Here is a 14,165-nt window from a genome sequence, read left to right as displayed (position 1 = left end):
GATAACTCACTGGAAAAACTTCCAAACCTTACATCCCGAACTGCAAACACTGCCAATGGCTTCACACATATAACACCGAGGCTCAAATGAACCCAATACAACACACGCCGCGCGCGCCCACGCCCACACACACACACACACACACACACACACACACACACACACACACACACACACACCACCACCACCACCACCACCACCACCACCACGGAGCAGCATCAAACACAGCAAGGCAACATCTAAAAAGATGACAAACTCATAAACTCCACGCCGTAACGACATCACACACACAACACCCTTACGTCACAGGTCAAAGCAGACAGGTGGAATCGGACACTTCCATTGACCCAACATTACTGACTCAGTTTAGCATAACAAAGGAAGCGAATGCATTTGGGGTGCAACAAATTATTATTTATTCTTTTAAGACCAATATTCAATGCTATTAGGTTTCTGCAACTGTTAATCCTGTCTCAATTATTCTTGTCTATGGTCAAGTTTATTTGTTCTTATGATGTAAACACTAGCAGTGGCATACCCTCGCATTCCTCCATTGTTTGCAGTGATTTACCCAGTGATAGAGGGTGCTTAAGGTGGAGTACGAACTATGGTGCAACAGGCATTTTTCATGTATGCAAACTACTGCCAGAGGTGAAGGAAGAGATACGAACAGAAAAAAAAATCGTAAAACTGATGTTTCAATTTCCAATCTGTGGTATAATCAGCAGTGCTAGCAAATTTTTGCGACTCCATAGCATTGTGCAAACTTGTCTTATATAAGGCTACTACTTGTTCAGTAAATCCATGTTGTGTACAGATTGTGGGACATGAAATGAGTAATATTTTAAATACTTGTTGTGCTTATTACAACACAAAATTCTGCACGATTAAGTAAATAACATTATGCAAATACTTAAAAGACAGATCTGTGTGGCCATTTCCCTTAGAAAAAAATACAAAATTTAAATACACTTGCAGTGATAAATACACACAGACATGCAAGGATCTGGGGATAAATCAAGACATTACAAGTACATGGACATAATACATGAGGATTCAGGATCTCTTTTATAGTGTAAAATGACTCTTCCAAGATGAGAGGCTTTAGTTTTTCTTTCCATTTCAGAAACAAGCTTAATATTCACTACACAATTTGTGAAAGGATGACACTAAAAATCTTGCTGCAACTGAACAGGTTGCCCTTCTGCAACATAAATAGGTCCACTTTTCTAAGATCAAAGCAAATGTTTTCTTTCTTTCAGTGATACAAATGTGATATGCATTACTGGCTTTTTGTTTAATTATTCATCTACACATTGTATTACAATGATATAGGATTTGCAGTTTAAAACAGTGAAAATAAATAGCTCAAAATACACACACAAAATATATAAATTTGCTTTTAGGAGGATAGGACAGTTGGTCCATCATGAGCTTGACAAAGGTACCACCAATGCATTTGACTGAAATGATGCAGGAAAACCATGGAATATCTAAATCACGGTGACCACACAAAGAAAAATTCATCCTCCCAAATATGAGATTCAAAAGGGTATTTTTAGGAGCAAAAGCAGAATATATAAAGTGCAACAGTTGTAAAGACTTCAAGTTCCTTAAAATATTTCTGCATTATGACATATATTGAACAACACTTGCACATCATATGACATACATAATTTTTCTAGTCAATAGCTGATTCTCTCAAAATGAGTCTTTATTTGCCCTAACTGTTTGAAAGTAACGGTAATAGCTGATTTAATAGTTTCAGTATTTCTATGAGTGTAATCATTATATAAAGCAAACAAAGCAAAATACCATCCCCTGCACATATTTAGAATGTGGCTTGACCACTTCAGTTAACCACCTACAGGAAAATCCAGACCTTTTATAGAGTCCACCACTGCTATTTGCTGGCATCTCATCTCACATTTCAACATTGACTCATTCCATGTCAATTCAACGCAGGAAAGTAACATTATCAACTTGACCATCTCAAGATTTCTTTCAAATTTGGTGCATTCAATGAGCCAGATAAGAGATCGAAAAATACCAATTTGCAGGTGTGTGTTACAACTGTGAAGAAAGTTATTGGTCTGTAAAGTTTGGAATTAGTGTGAAATTTACATGCATCTGTCACAACATAAATGACTGTAATTCTCATTCTAATTTAGTTACAGCAATGAAAATGGTACCACTGGAAAACTAACGAATAGATCTTTACATTGATATGCTACATGGCAAGTTTCTGAGAATTTTCATACTAAAGGTCAGTGACCTTAACCTTTGACCTTGAATATCTCAAAACACCCCATCTTCAATTTTTTTTAACAAATAATATTTAATTGATCCAGTATGTTACTATAAATATGGTAAATATCAAGATGCCACACCAAAGACATCATGCACAAAAAATTATTTTGTCAGCTCCAATACACTACCAAAATGAAGAACATAACACACATATATGAAACACAAATTATGATAAAGTACAATCCATAAGTAATATTGTACAAAAATATGGTTTACATTATTATAGTGGTATTAAGAATTATTTACATTACAGGTGTAATGAAAAGGCAATGAAAAGTTATTAGATCTCTCCTCACAATTCTCCAACTAAATTGTAAATGTTCATCAGATCTGATGCAGGGAGATTGTATGTCCTTCCAGTTGGTGTCACTGGATCCACTCTCGTGATAATGTCACATTTTTTGATGACAAGTGTCTGGCTTGGCAGGAAACACAAATGACAGAGATGGTCCAAGTGGATGCAAGAAGTTGACCTTTACTTCATCTGTTTCTTCACATGTTTGTAAGACATATGCAACCCACCAATGACTGTCATACATACAGGCAACAAATTCATATATATTTGTTGACTACATTTCATTCACCATAGCAATCACTGACTATTCTCTACTCACTAAAGAAGCAGAGTGTGTCTTTGTCTTTACTAAACCTTTGTTAAACAGGTATTACACAATGAAGCTTATGGGTACCTGGAATCGTCCTTGTATTTTTGAAATGTTGTTTCACCTTGGCGGTATCATCATGATGGGAAACTGATGTATAATGGACGACACATGAAGGAATATTTTCCTCGAACCACTCAAACAACTGTCATGATGTCAAAATATGTTTTTCATAAGGTCGCTTGAGGCTGGCAAGTCTTGCTAATCTCTTTACAGTCCCTGCTACCCCATCACAAGGTCCTTTACAATGAGCTGTCGGGAACAAAAGAGCCATTCTGTTGTAACATCAAAATAATCTTGATTCATGAAGTTCTTTCAGTTTTTGTATTGGGCAGCACATCCATTCAAAAAGTAATAAATATGCTTTGGATTTTAAAACTGACATTTTAAGAAATTGATGAAATTTGTCTGGAAAGAATAAACATACACTGTATCATGCTGAAGGCAGTCAGATATTTCCATGTATGATACATCTCATATTTCATTAGTTCTTTAGTCTCTGTAGTAAGCTACAAATGGGTGAATTGTAGCCTGGGTCATTCCATGTCAACTCAACCAATTTGAGGAAATGTTCCAGCTGATAGTCTCAGATTTGGCTGAAATTTAGCACACCAATGCTACCAAGTGTGGAACACTCATGTAGAAAATTTTAAGTTCCCCTGTCAGTTCGTTCTAGAATTATGGCTTGTGAAAGAATGTGGCATGACCCGGAAATTGCAACCCGCATCTGGCAATCTATCTTCAGACCCAACTTCAGGTCTTAATAACTTTGGAACTATTCCGCACAGGCCAGTGAAATTTTTACAACCCAGTAACATCCACTTAGAGAACACATTCTATGAATCAAAACACCAACAACATATTTCTGAGGGAAAATAAAAAATTCCAAAATGTGATATGTTAAAAGGTACCGATTGTAGGTGCCTTCTATGCCAAATATAATTCACTCAATGTGGCCTAAACACACACAGAACTCATCTTGCCCATATCAGTCACACACAGTAACATGCACACAAAAATACAAAAATTTGAAAAATTACCTGAAAAACATGGATTTTCTAAGTGTGGTAGCACAAAAGGGACAAGTGATATCCAAGCCAAATTTCAAACATTGCATAAGTAGACCATAATATAACATGTGCCAAAATTTCAACTTGTTATTGCAAGGCATTTGTGTACAATAAAAGTTGACAGCAATGTATTTGTTTACGTTTCTTTTAACACGATTTAGCAAGTAATAGCGATGATGCAGACAGCTTGTTTCAGATAAAGCTGCAGCAATTGTTGGGAACCATTAGGCAACAGAAAGTTAAACAATGGTAGTTTTCAGGGTCAGAATGAGTCATTGTTAGGCAGGAACAACAAAGGAAGCAAGCAACAATTACAGGTTACTCATGTTTTTAAGATTCTAGTTCAGACAGGTCAGCACTGTTGTGGAAAGTCAGTATGGAGGCAGAAAATTGTGCTAGTGGTGCTTTTGTTCAAACAAGTTGCAGTATTGGTAGAACACAAGAACCTGAATGTTATAAAACAACATATGGAACAAAATGTGGCATTCACTTTGTACTGTATGATCTGGATGAATCAGACCAAGATTTGTTGCTATGGAGATCCGGGATACACCCTGTGGGCACAAGAAGTACAGTTTCGGGAAACTTTAGTGTTTGTTATCATCATATGAAAGTGTTTCTGGATAAGTATTCTTTCCTACAAAGAAGTTGTTTTGATCTATTTTGGAGTCATAAGAAGACAGTGAAGTGCAGCTTCTGAGAAATTGATATAAAATCAGTATTGAAAGTGAATCAGTGCATGGGACTTAACATGAAACCATGACAAAAGTTATGTTCCAGGTGTGTTACATTGCTAAAAAATAAAGAATATTCTGATAATTTACATGACAGTGACGAAGAGTATCAGCCACCTACAACCATAGCGGATGAGCAATTAAATACTTCAGTGACTGCTCTTGGTTTGTCTCCCATGAAGACACACAAAGTTAGGAAAAAGAGACAGGCCCAGCTATAGTAGAAGAAAACTACAAGAAGCTGAAATGGAATTAAAACACAAAATAGCTGACACACTGATGGTGGAAGAGGAAAAACTATCTGCCCCAAAGGAACAGAAATCATGCCAGAAATGCTCTGATTTGGACAAAATTGTGCACGATTTGAAAGAAAAATGTGCCATATCCACACGCCAGAAAAAAGTAGCTATTCTTACCCTTGCACCTTCCAGCTGGTCTACTGACTACACTGCAAAGTAATTCAATGTTTCTACATATATGGTAAAGCAAGCTACGAAAATAAAGCAACCCAAGGAGTGCTTCCAGCAGGCTCAGGGTAAGCAACTGAGTTCAGAAATAAAGGTGCTAGTGTCAAAGTTTTATGAAAATAATGACTACAGCCGAACAACACCTGGAAAAAAAGACTATGTAACACTGAAAATGGGAAATGTACGTGTACAGATGCAAAAAAAAAAAAAAACTGTTGCTATGCAACATATCAGAACTATATGTAGAATTCAAGAAAAAGTATCCCAATACCAAAGTAGGTTTATCATCTTTTTTTAATCTTCTGCCAAAATGGGTTGTGCCTGTACGTGCAAGGGGCACACACAATGTTTGTGTATGTGAGACCCATCAAAATGCTACGCTGATGTTTGCTGCTATAAAGGATTCTGGTATGGATTAGAAAGGTGCAATGAAGATCTTAGTGCGTTACATCAGTTCTTACCAGTGCATGATACACAGGTGTGAAAAGTGTCATGGTAAGGCAATTCTTGCAGAACACATGAATGACAAACTGTATGGTGAACTCCTTATGGATGACGACGAGCTTGTTTCTTATAAACAATGGACACACATGGATCGCACAAGTCTTGAAACAAAGCAAAGTACAGTGGAAGATTTTGTTGAAATGTGTTGTCAAAAAACGGACAAACTGACCACACACAGCTTCACAGCAACAGCACAATTGGCTTATCTCCAGTTTTATAAGGATAATTTGAAACAAGATAATATTATAGTAATACTACTTTTCTGAAAATTATGAATTTATAGTTCAAGATGCCATACAAGGATATCATTGGGACAACAGTCAAGCAACTCTCCAGCCATTTGCAATTTACTATAGAGGTGAATCAGGTGAAGTGTGTCATGAACCTGTGCGTTTTTAGTGACTGTTTAATTCATGATGCCATTGCAGTTTATGCCCACATTCACAATGTCGTGGCATATGTGAAAAACAAGCTGTCTCACATACATTTTCCGAAATACTTCAGTGATGGAGCAGCTAGTCGGTACAAAATCTGTAAAAATCTCAAAAATTTATGCATGCATTACCATGATTTTCAGAGTCACGCAGAATGGAATTTTTTGGCAACAAGTCATGGTAAAAATGTATGTGATGGTATTGGTGCTACCATTAAGCACATGGCATCACGAGCTAGTCTGCAGCACCCTACAGAAGGTCACATTCTAACATCTCTTCAATTATTTTCATGGGTACAGAAAATATCTCTGGCATACAATCATTCTATGTTTTGAAAGATGAGGTGAAATCAGTTGAAGAGTTGCTAAAAAGCAGACTAGAACACGTTAAAACTGTTGCAGGCACAAGGAGCCATCACCACTTCTCTCCAGCGGACTCTGACAATGTGCAGATGAGCAGATTGTCTAGTTATAACTATAGGTTCGTGTGCAACATGTGTCTTCACAGTGTGTCTGACTCAGGATTCAGAAGCAAAAGCAGCAACATACAACCAGTTTGCTATGTTATTGCTGTTTATGATGACAAATGGTACTTAGGATGTTTTGCACAGTGCTGTGAAGCAGAAGGTGCTGTAATTGTGAACTTCATGGCACCAGCAGGACCAGCAAGATCATTTCATTGGCCATGTTTGGCAGACAGGTATTGGATACCTTTTGAACATATTCTTATGACAGTTCCAGTTCCTACCACAGTGTCAGGAAGACAGTACAATTTGCCACTCAATGTACAGAGTACAGTAGCTAAAGTGTGTGAGAACTTCTGTTCGAAGCACAATCGACTGGTTTTTAGCAGTTAAGGCGCAGTAAATACTAATGATAGGTTGTGTTAATCTGTCTATATGTTGTTGCTTAGTGATTAAACAGTTGTGGGAGAGGATAAGAAGAGGCAGAACAGTTTACAATATGTTTTTACAAAATTGTGTTGTGGAACAATGGCCACATCACCAAATACATCAGTCAACTTCCATTGTACACAAATGTCTTGCAATAACATGCTGAAATTTTGAGATATATATATCATTATGCTCCCCCCATGAACCATGGACCTTGCCATTGGTGGGGAGGCTTGCATGCCTTCACAATACACATAGCCATACTGTAGGTGCAACCACAACGGAGGGGTGTCTGTTGAGAGGCCAGACAAAAGTGTGATTCCTGAAAAGGGGCAGCAACCTTTTCAGTAGCTGCAGGGGCAACAGTCTGGATGATTGATTGATCTCGCCTTGTAACACGAACCAAAACAGCCTCGATGGTACTGCGAACAGTTGAAAGCAAGGGGAAACTACAGCTGTAATTTTTCCCGAGGGCATGCAGTTTTACTGTATGGTTAATAGTGATGGCGTCCTCTTGGGTAAAATATCCCAGAGGTAAAATAGTCCCCCATTCAGATCTCCGGGAGGGGACTACTCAGGAGGACGTCGTTATCAGGAGAAAGAAAACTGGCGTTCTATGGATCAGAGTGTGGAATGTCAGATCCCTTAATCGGGCAAGTAGGTTAGAAAATTTAAAAAGGGAAATGGATAGGTTAAAGTTAGATATAGTGGGAATTAGTGAAGTTCGGTGGCAGCAGGAACAAGACTTTTGGTCAGGTGACTACAGGGTTATAAACACAAAATCAAATAGGAGTAGGTTTAATAATGAATAGGAAAATAGGAATGCGGGTAAGCTACTGCAAACAGCATAGTGAACGCATTATTGTGGCCAAGATAGATATGAAGCCCACACCTACTACAGCAGTACAAGTTTATATGCAAACTAGTTTCTGCAGATGACAAAGAAATTGATAAAATGTATGATGATATAAAAGAAATTATTCATGTAGTGAAGGGAGACGAAAATTTAATAGTCATGGGTGACTGGAATTCGAGTGTAGGAAAAGGGAGAGAAGGAAACATAGTAGGTGAATATGGATTGGGGCTGAGAAATGAAAGAGGAAGCCGCCTGGTAGAATTTCGTGCAGATCATTACTTAAACATAACTTAACACTTGGTTCAAAAATCATGAAAGAAGGTTGTATACGTGGAAGAACCCTGGAGATACTAAAAGGTTAACAGATAGACTACATAATGGTAATACAGAGATTTATGAACCAGGTTTTAAATTGTAAGACATTTCCAGGGGCAGATGTGGACTCTGACCACAATCTATTGGTCATGAACTGTAGATTAAAACTGAAGAAGCTGCAAAAAGGTGGGAATTTAAGGAGATGGAACCTGGATAAACTGACTAAACCAGAGACTGTACAGAGTTTCAAGGAGAGAATAAGGGAACAATTGACAGGAGTGGGGGAAAGAAATACAGCAGAAGAAGAATGGGTAGCTTTGAGGGATGAAATAGTGAAGGCAGCAGAGGATCAAATAGGTAAAAAGACATGGGCTAGTAGAAGCCCTTGGGTAACAAAAGAAATATTGAATTTCATTGATGAAAGGAGAAAATATAAAAATGTAGTAAATGAAGCAGGTAAAAAGGAATACAAACGTCTCAAAAGTAATATTAACAGGAAGTGCAAAATGGCTAAGCAGGGATGGCTAGAGGACAAATGTAAGGATGTAGAGGCTTATCTCACTAGGGATAAGATAGATACTGCCTACCAGAAAATTGAAGACACCTTTGGAGAAAAGAGAACCATTTGCATGAATATCAGGAGCTTTGGTGGAAACCCAATTCTAAGCAAAGAAGGAAAACCAGAAATGTGGAAGGAGTCTATAGAGGGTCTATACAAGGGTGAAGTACTTGAGGACAATATTTTGGAAATGGATGAAGATGTAGATGAAGATGAAATGGGAGCTATGATATGGCGTGAAGAGTTTGACAGAGCACTGAATGCCCTGAGTCGAAACAAGGCCCCCGGGGTAGACAATATTCCATTAGAACTACTGACAGCCTTGGGAGAACCAGTCCTGACAAAACTCTACCATCTGGTGAGCAAGATGTATGTGACAGGCGAAATACCCTCAGACTTCAAGAAGAATATAATAATTCCAATCCCAAAGAAAGCAGGTGTTGACATGTGAAAATAACAGAACTATCAGTTTAATAAGTCACAGCTGCAAAACACTAATGCGAATTCTTTACAGACTAATGAAAAAACTGACAGAAGCCGATCTCGGGGAAGATCAGTTTGGATTCCATAGAAATGTTGGAACACGTGAGGCAATACTGACCCTATGACTTATCTTAGAAGAAAGATTAAGGAAAGGCAAACCAATGTTTCTAGCATTTGTAGACTTAGAGAAAGCTTTTGACAATGTTGACTGGGATACTCTTTCTCAAATTCTGAAGGTGGCAGGGGTAAAATACAGGGAGCGAAAGGCTATTTACAATTTGTACAGAAATCAGATGGCAGTTATAAGAGTCGAGGGGCATGGAAGGGAAGCAGTAGTTGGGAAGGGAGTGAGACAGGGTTGTAGCCTCTCCCCAATGTTATTCAGTCTGTATATTGAGCAAGCAGCAAAGGAAACAAAAGAAATATTCAGAGTAGGTATTAAAATCCATGGAGAAGAAATAAAAACTTGGAGTTTTACTGATGACATTGTAATTCTGTCAGAGACAGCAAAGGACTTGGAAGAGCAGTTGAACGGAATGGACAGTGTCTTGAAAGGGGGGTATAAGATGAACATCAACAAAAGCAAAATGAGGATAATGGAATGTCATCAAATTAAGTCGGGTGATGCTGAGGAAATTAGATTAGGAAATGAGACACTTAAAGTAGTAAAGGAGTTTTGCTATTTGGGGAGCAAAATAACTGATGATGGTTGAAGTAGAAAGGATATAAAATGTAGACTGGCAATGGAAATTCTTAAAGTATTTGTATGGAGTGTAGCCATGTATGGAAGTGAAACGTGGACAATAAATAGTTTGAATAAGAAGAGAATAGAGGCTTTCAAAATGTGATGGTACAGAAGAATGCTGGAGATTAGATGAGTAGATCACGTAACTAATGAGCTGGCATTGAATAGAATTGGGGAGAAGAGGAGCTTGTGGCACAACTTGACTAGATGAAGGGATCAGTTGGTAGCGCATGTTCTGGGACATCAAGGGATCACCAATTTAGTATTTGAGGGCAGTGTGGAGGGTAAAAATCGTAGGAGACCAAGAGATGAATACACTAAGAAGATTCAAAAGGACGTATGCTGCAGTAGGTACTGGGAGATGAAGAAGATTGCACAGCATAAAGTAGGATGGAGAGCTGCATTAAACCAGTCTCAGGACTGAAGACCACAGCAACATATCATTATGGTCTACTTACGCAGCGTGTGAAATTTGGCTTGGATACCACTTGTCCGTTTTGTGCTACCATACTTCAAAAATCCATGTTTTTCAGGTAATTTTTCAAATTTTTGTATTTTCGTGTGCATGTAACTCAGTTTTTGTGGCCGATATGGGCATGATGAGTTCTGTGCGTGTTTAGGCCACATTAAGATTACCACAAAAAAATTTATACCCTTTGTGAGTGAATTATATTTGGCATAGAGGGCAATTTGTACCTTTTAATGTATTGCATTTTTTAAATCACATTTTGAAATTTTTATTTTTCCTCAGAAATATGTTGTTGGTGTTTTGATTCATGGAGTGTGTTCTCTAAGTGGATGTTACTGGGTTGTAAAAATTTCACTGAACTGTGTAGAATAGTTCCAAAGTTATTAAGACCTGTAGTTGGGTCTGAAGATAGATCGCCAGATGTGGGTTGCAATTTCTGCGTCACACCACCTCCTTTCACAACTCATAATTCTGGAACTAATTGGCAGGGGAAACTAATACTTTGTATACGAGTGTTCCACACATAGTAGAATTAGTGTACTGAATTTCAGTCAAATATGAGACTATGAGCTGGAGCCCCTGGTTGAACTGACATGGAATGACCTGCCTGTGAATTATTCCAGTGGAATCCTTGTACCTCATTCTGAATGGTGAAGGAATAATCTTCTGAAAAAGAGAGAGAGAGAGAGAGAGAGAGAGAGAGAGAGAGAGAGAGAGAGAGTCATCTTTAGTGATTCTACAGAAATGTGACTCCTGCTTGGAGATAAATGTGTGTGGTAGGAGCTGCTGTAACATCGATGCAAACTCCTCAATGAAATCATCTGTTGACTTTGTTATAGCCTCTAAAACTACCCTGCCTGTAGTTAACCAACACTTATATGCAATTTCGTCAATGCAGTTCTTATCAAACAGACCGCCATAATCAGTCTTGTCACGCCTGGACAACAGGGACATGAACCTAAGAAACATGCTTCTAATGCAGGATTACATGTAACAAATGCTACACAGTGCTTGTATGATGGCAATGTGTATTCTTCACTCTTTATTAGTGCTTTAAGTTCACAACCTTCAGCCATTAACTTGAAATTATGGTGCAAGACACACAAACAGCATGGGTTCCACTGGTATTGGCAAGAACATAGTGTGTTGGTCACAACTCACAAAATTTGGAGAATCCAATATTTATATATAGGTATTTATCTTTGAAATATGCATACAGTTCCTTAAGGTTGTGCAACACCAGCTGCTTTTATTTATGTACTGTAATTCCATTTTCTTTCACAGACACAAAGTCTTTTCTTCCTGGAATCATACAGCTCATGTCATGATCACAGTAAAAATCATGCACACACTGAACGGTTTTCTCACATAATGTCTTACCTGACTTTGAATTTGGTGTCACTAATATACCGTGTTATGCTACTAACTGTTTTGCTGTCCGTAACATGTAATCTGAAGCAGAAAATTCGTTCGTAGTTTTCCTTATACTCCAACTCTTTGGATGTACAGTTAGAACTTGTGATTTGTCACACATACGGTCTGAATTGTGAAACTTATCTTTCAGCTGGATGATAATTTCACATTCTCCATTTCAACTCTCCTTTTTCTGGTTGTGCCACATAAGTATGCTCTAACACAGAGGATATTCTTTTCTGTTTTTGCTTTGGGTACTTTTTCTCACTCTCAAGCCTTTTTCTTCACAGAAGATTCACCTAAATACTGAAGGCTGTCTTTTAAAGCATTGAGTGCCAGGTCTGATGCTACTTCATCTTCACTAACAATACATTGGGATATTTGTTAATCATCCACTCCTGAACATTCTTTAAATTCTTCTGCACTCTTGCATGACCTCCTTCCCTAAACTGATTGCAACAATATGATTTTGACTTGAAATCCATTTGTTACTAAACATTACTTTACGACACATTTACATTGCACTTTGTTAATCAAGCCACAGCCATAAAACATGCAAACCAAAATTTTCATAATATACAGTGATCAGTGGATTAATGGTGACTAGTTGAGATAAGCGTCTCTCTGATTGACTGTTCACTAAAACAGCTCAATGTTGCTTGGTTGAAAACAAAGTCTCTTATTGGCTGTTCACAGACACTGGTCAGAATAAAGTAACTGCTATTGGCTGGTGTTATAGAACAAACTGGATACATAGCTGCTTACTGCATGTTGATGGTGTACTTAAGTTGACAAAATATTTTTTTGTGCATGATGTCTTTAGTGTGTCATCTTGATATTTATAATATTTATAGTAACATACTGGAGCAATTAAATTTTTTTCAAAAAAATTGAAGATGGGGTGTTTTGCAATATTCAAGGTCAAAGGTCAATGACCGTTAGTACGAAAATTCTCAGAAACCTGATAGTGCTGTATCAATATAGCTTTACAATGGTACCATTTTCATTGCTGTAACTGAATTCTAACCGGAACTACAGCCATTTATGTTGTGACAGACGCGCATGTAAATTTAGCACAAATTCCAAACTTTCCAGACCTGTAACTTTGGGTTGTTTTTGGGGAAGGAGACCAGACAGCGAGGTCATCGGTCACATCTGAGTGCGACAACAGACCCCCCATCAAAATGTTGGTTGTGACAACAGACTGATGTCAAGATTATGCCATGGTCTATGATATTAAGCGGGTAGGCGACAATTTGATTGTAAGATGACGAAGGCAATGAATGTACATATAAAACGAAGGTTGTGGGAACGCAATGACCTATAGCGTAATCTTGGGTCCATGTTCAATACATCTTAACACACTTGAAATTTCTAAACTTAATTACTTTTCCTAGGTCTTATTTCCAATTTTAAACTACACTGTTATACATAAAGTCGATGATACATATCAGTACAGTGTATATTCTTAAACCGCCAGCGTGAATGCACAATGTATAGAACACTTGCCAACGTTCGTACGTAGTTTTGTAACAATATTGAATGGCAATGCAAAGAAGTTTGTCTGCTAGAACTTAAATATACATTGTATTTCACAACAATTCCTGGAAAAATTCGTAGCTAGAAATTTTTTCTAAATGCTGACTGACAATGCAATATTACTTGCTTGGTACAACTATTTTAATACAAACGATATTTTCTTTTTAGTAACATTTTTTGTGGAAGGTACAGTACCACGGACGTTTTCCGTACCTAGGATGGATACTGGTCTCCAAGGCACCACCTAAATGATAATACAACTAGAAATCAACATAACCGTAATTCCAACTAGAATCCCCCGCCTAAATGAGATCAAAACACTTCAAGGAAGACATGCCACTACCACACCACAAAACAACATGTCAGTTAATGTCTGATAACGTCCGCCGGTGGTCACGATTAGATGCGAATTCCACATTTGAATGTAGACCGTCACGTTACTTCACACGCCTCACGTCCCGTCAAAACAACTGCAAACTACAGTGCAATTCAATTGGCGGTATTCACATTGGCCGTCACGTCACACCATGGCATTGTCAAGTTTCCTTGGGCTTCCATGTAGAAAGTTGTGACAGGTGATATAACACTTGTGTTGTTAGCTGCAAAACGTACTTTTTTAGTGCTGTATGTTTTCGCGATTTTGACTAAGCTAAACATACGATGCAGACTTGTTGTAGCTGGGATTCACTAATTGACATAGAGAAGACGTACTA

The 14,165-nt window shown here is 37.9% G+C and overlaps 1 protein-coding gene across 4 annotated transcripts in view; it reads right to left on the bottom strand.

The window, feature by feature from the left end:
* The window catches only part of LOC126271932 (DNA repair protein RAD52 homolog), a 62,292-nt gene extending 48,363 nt beyond the window's left edge, over nt 1-13,929 (bottom strand). For 2 of the 4 annotated variants that reach the window (XM_049974350.1, XM_049974351.1), the window contains exon 1: nt 13,648-13,877. The gene's annotated coding sequence lies outside the window, so the exon portion shown is untranslated. Of the gene's footprint in view, nt 1-13,647 lie in introns of all 4 variants that reach the window. The other 2 variants (XM_049974352.1, XM_049974348.1) reach the window with 2 other exon arrangements.
* Nucleotides 13,930-14,165: the final 236 nt, after the last annotated feature.

This window comes from Schistocerca gregaria, chromosome 5 (assembly GCF_023897955.1).
Source record: "Schistocerca gregaria isolate iqSchGreg1 chromosome 5, iqSchGreg1.2, whole genome shotgun sequence".
NCBI lineage: Eukaryota > Metazoa > Arthropoda > Insecta > Orthoptera > Acrididae > Schistocerca > Schistocerca gregaria.
Note: the sequence above shows the minus strand (reverse complement) of the source record. Positions and strands in the feature narration are given on the sequence as shown.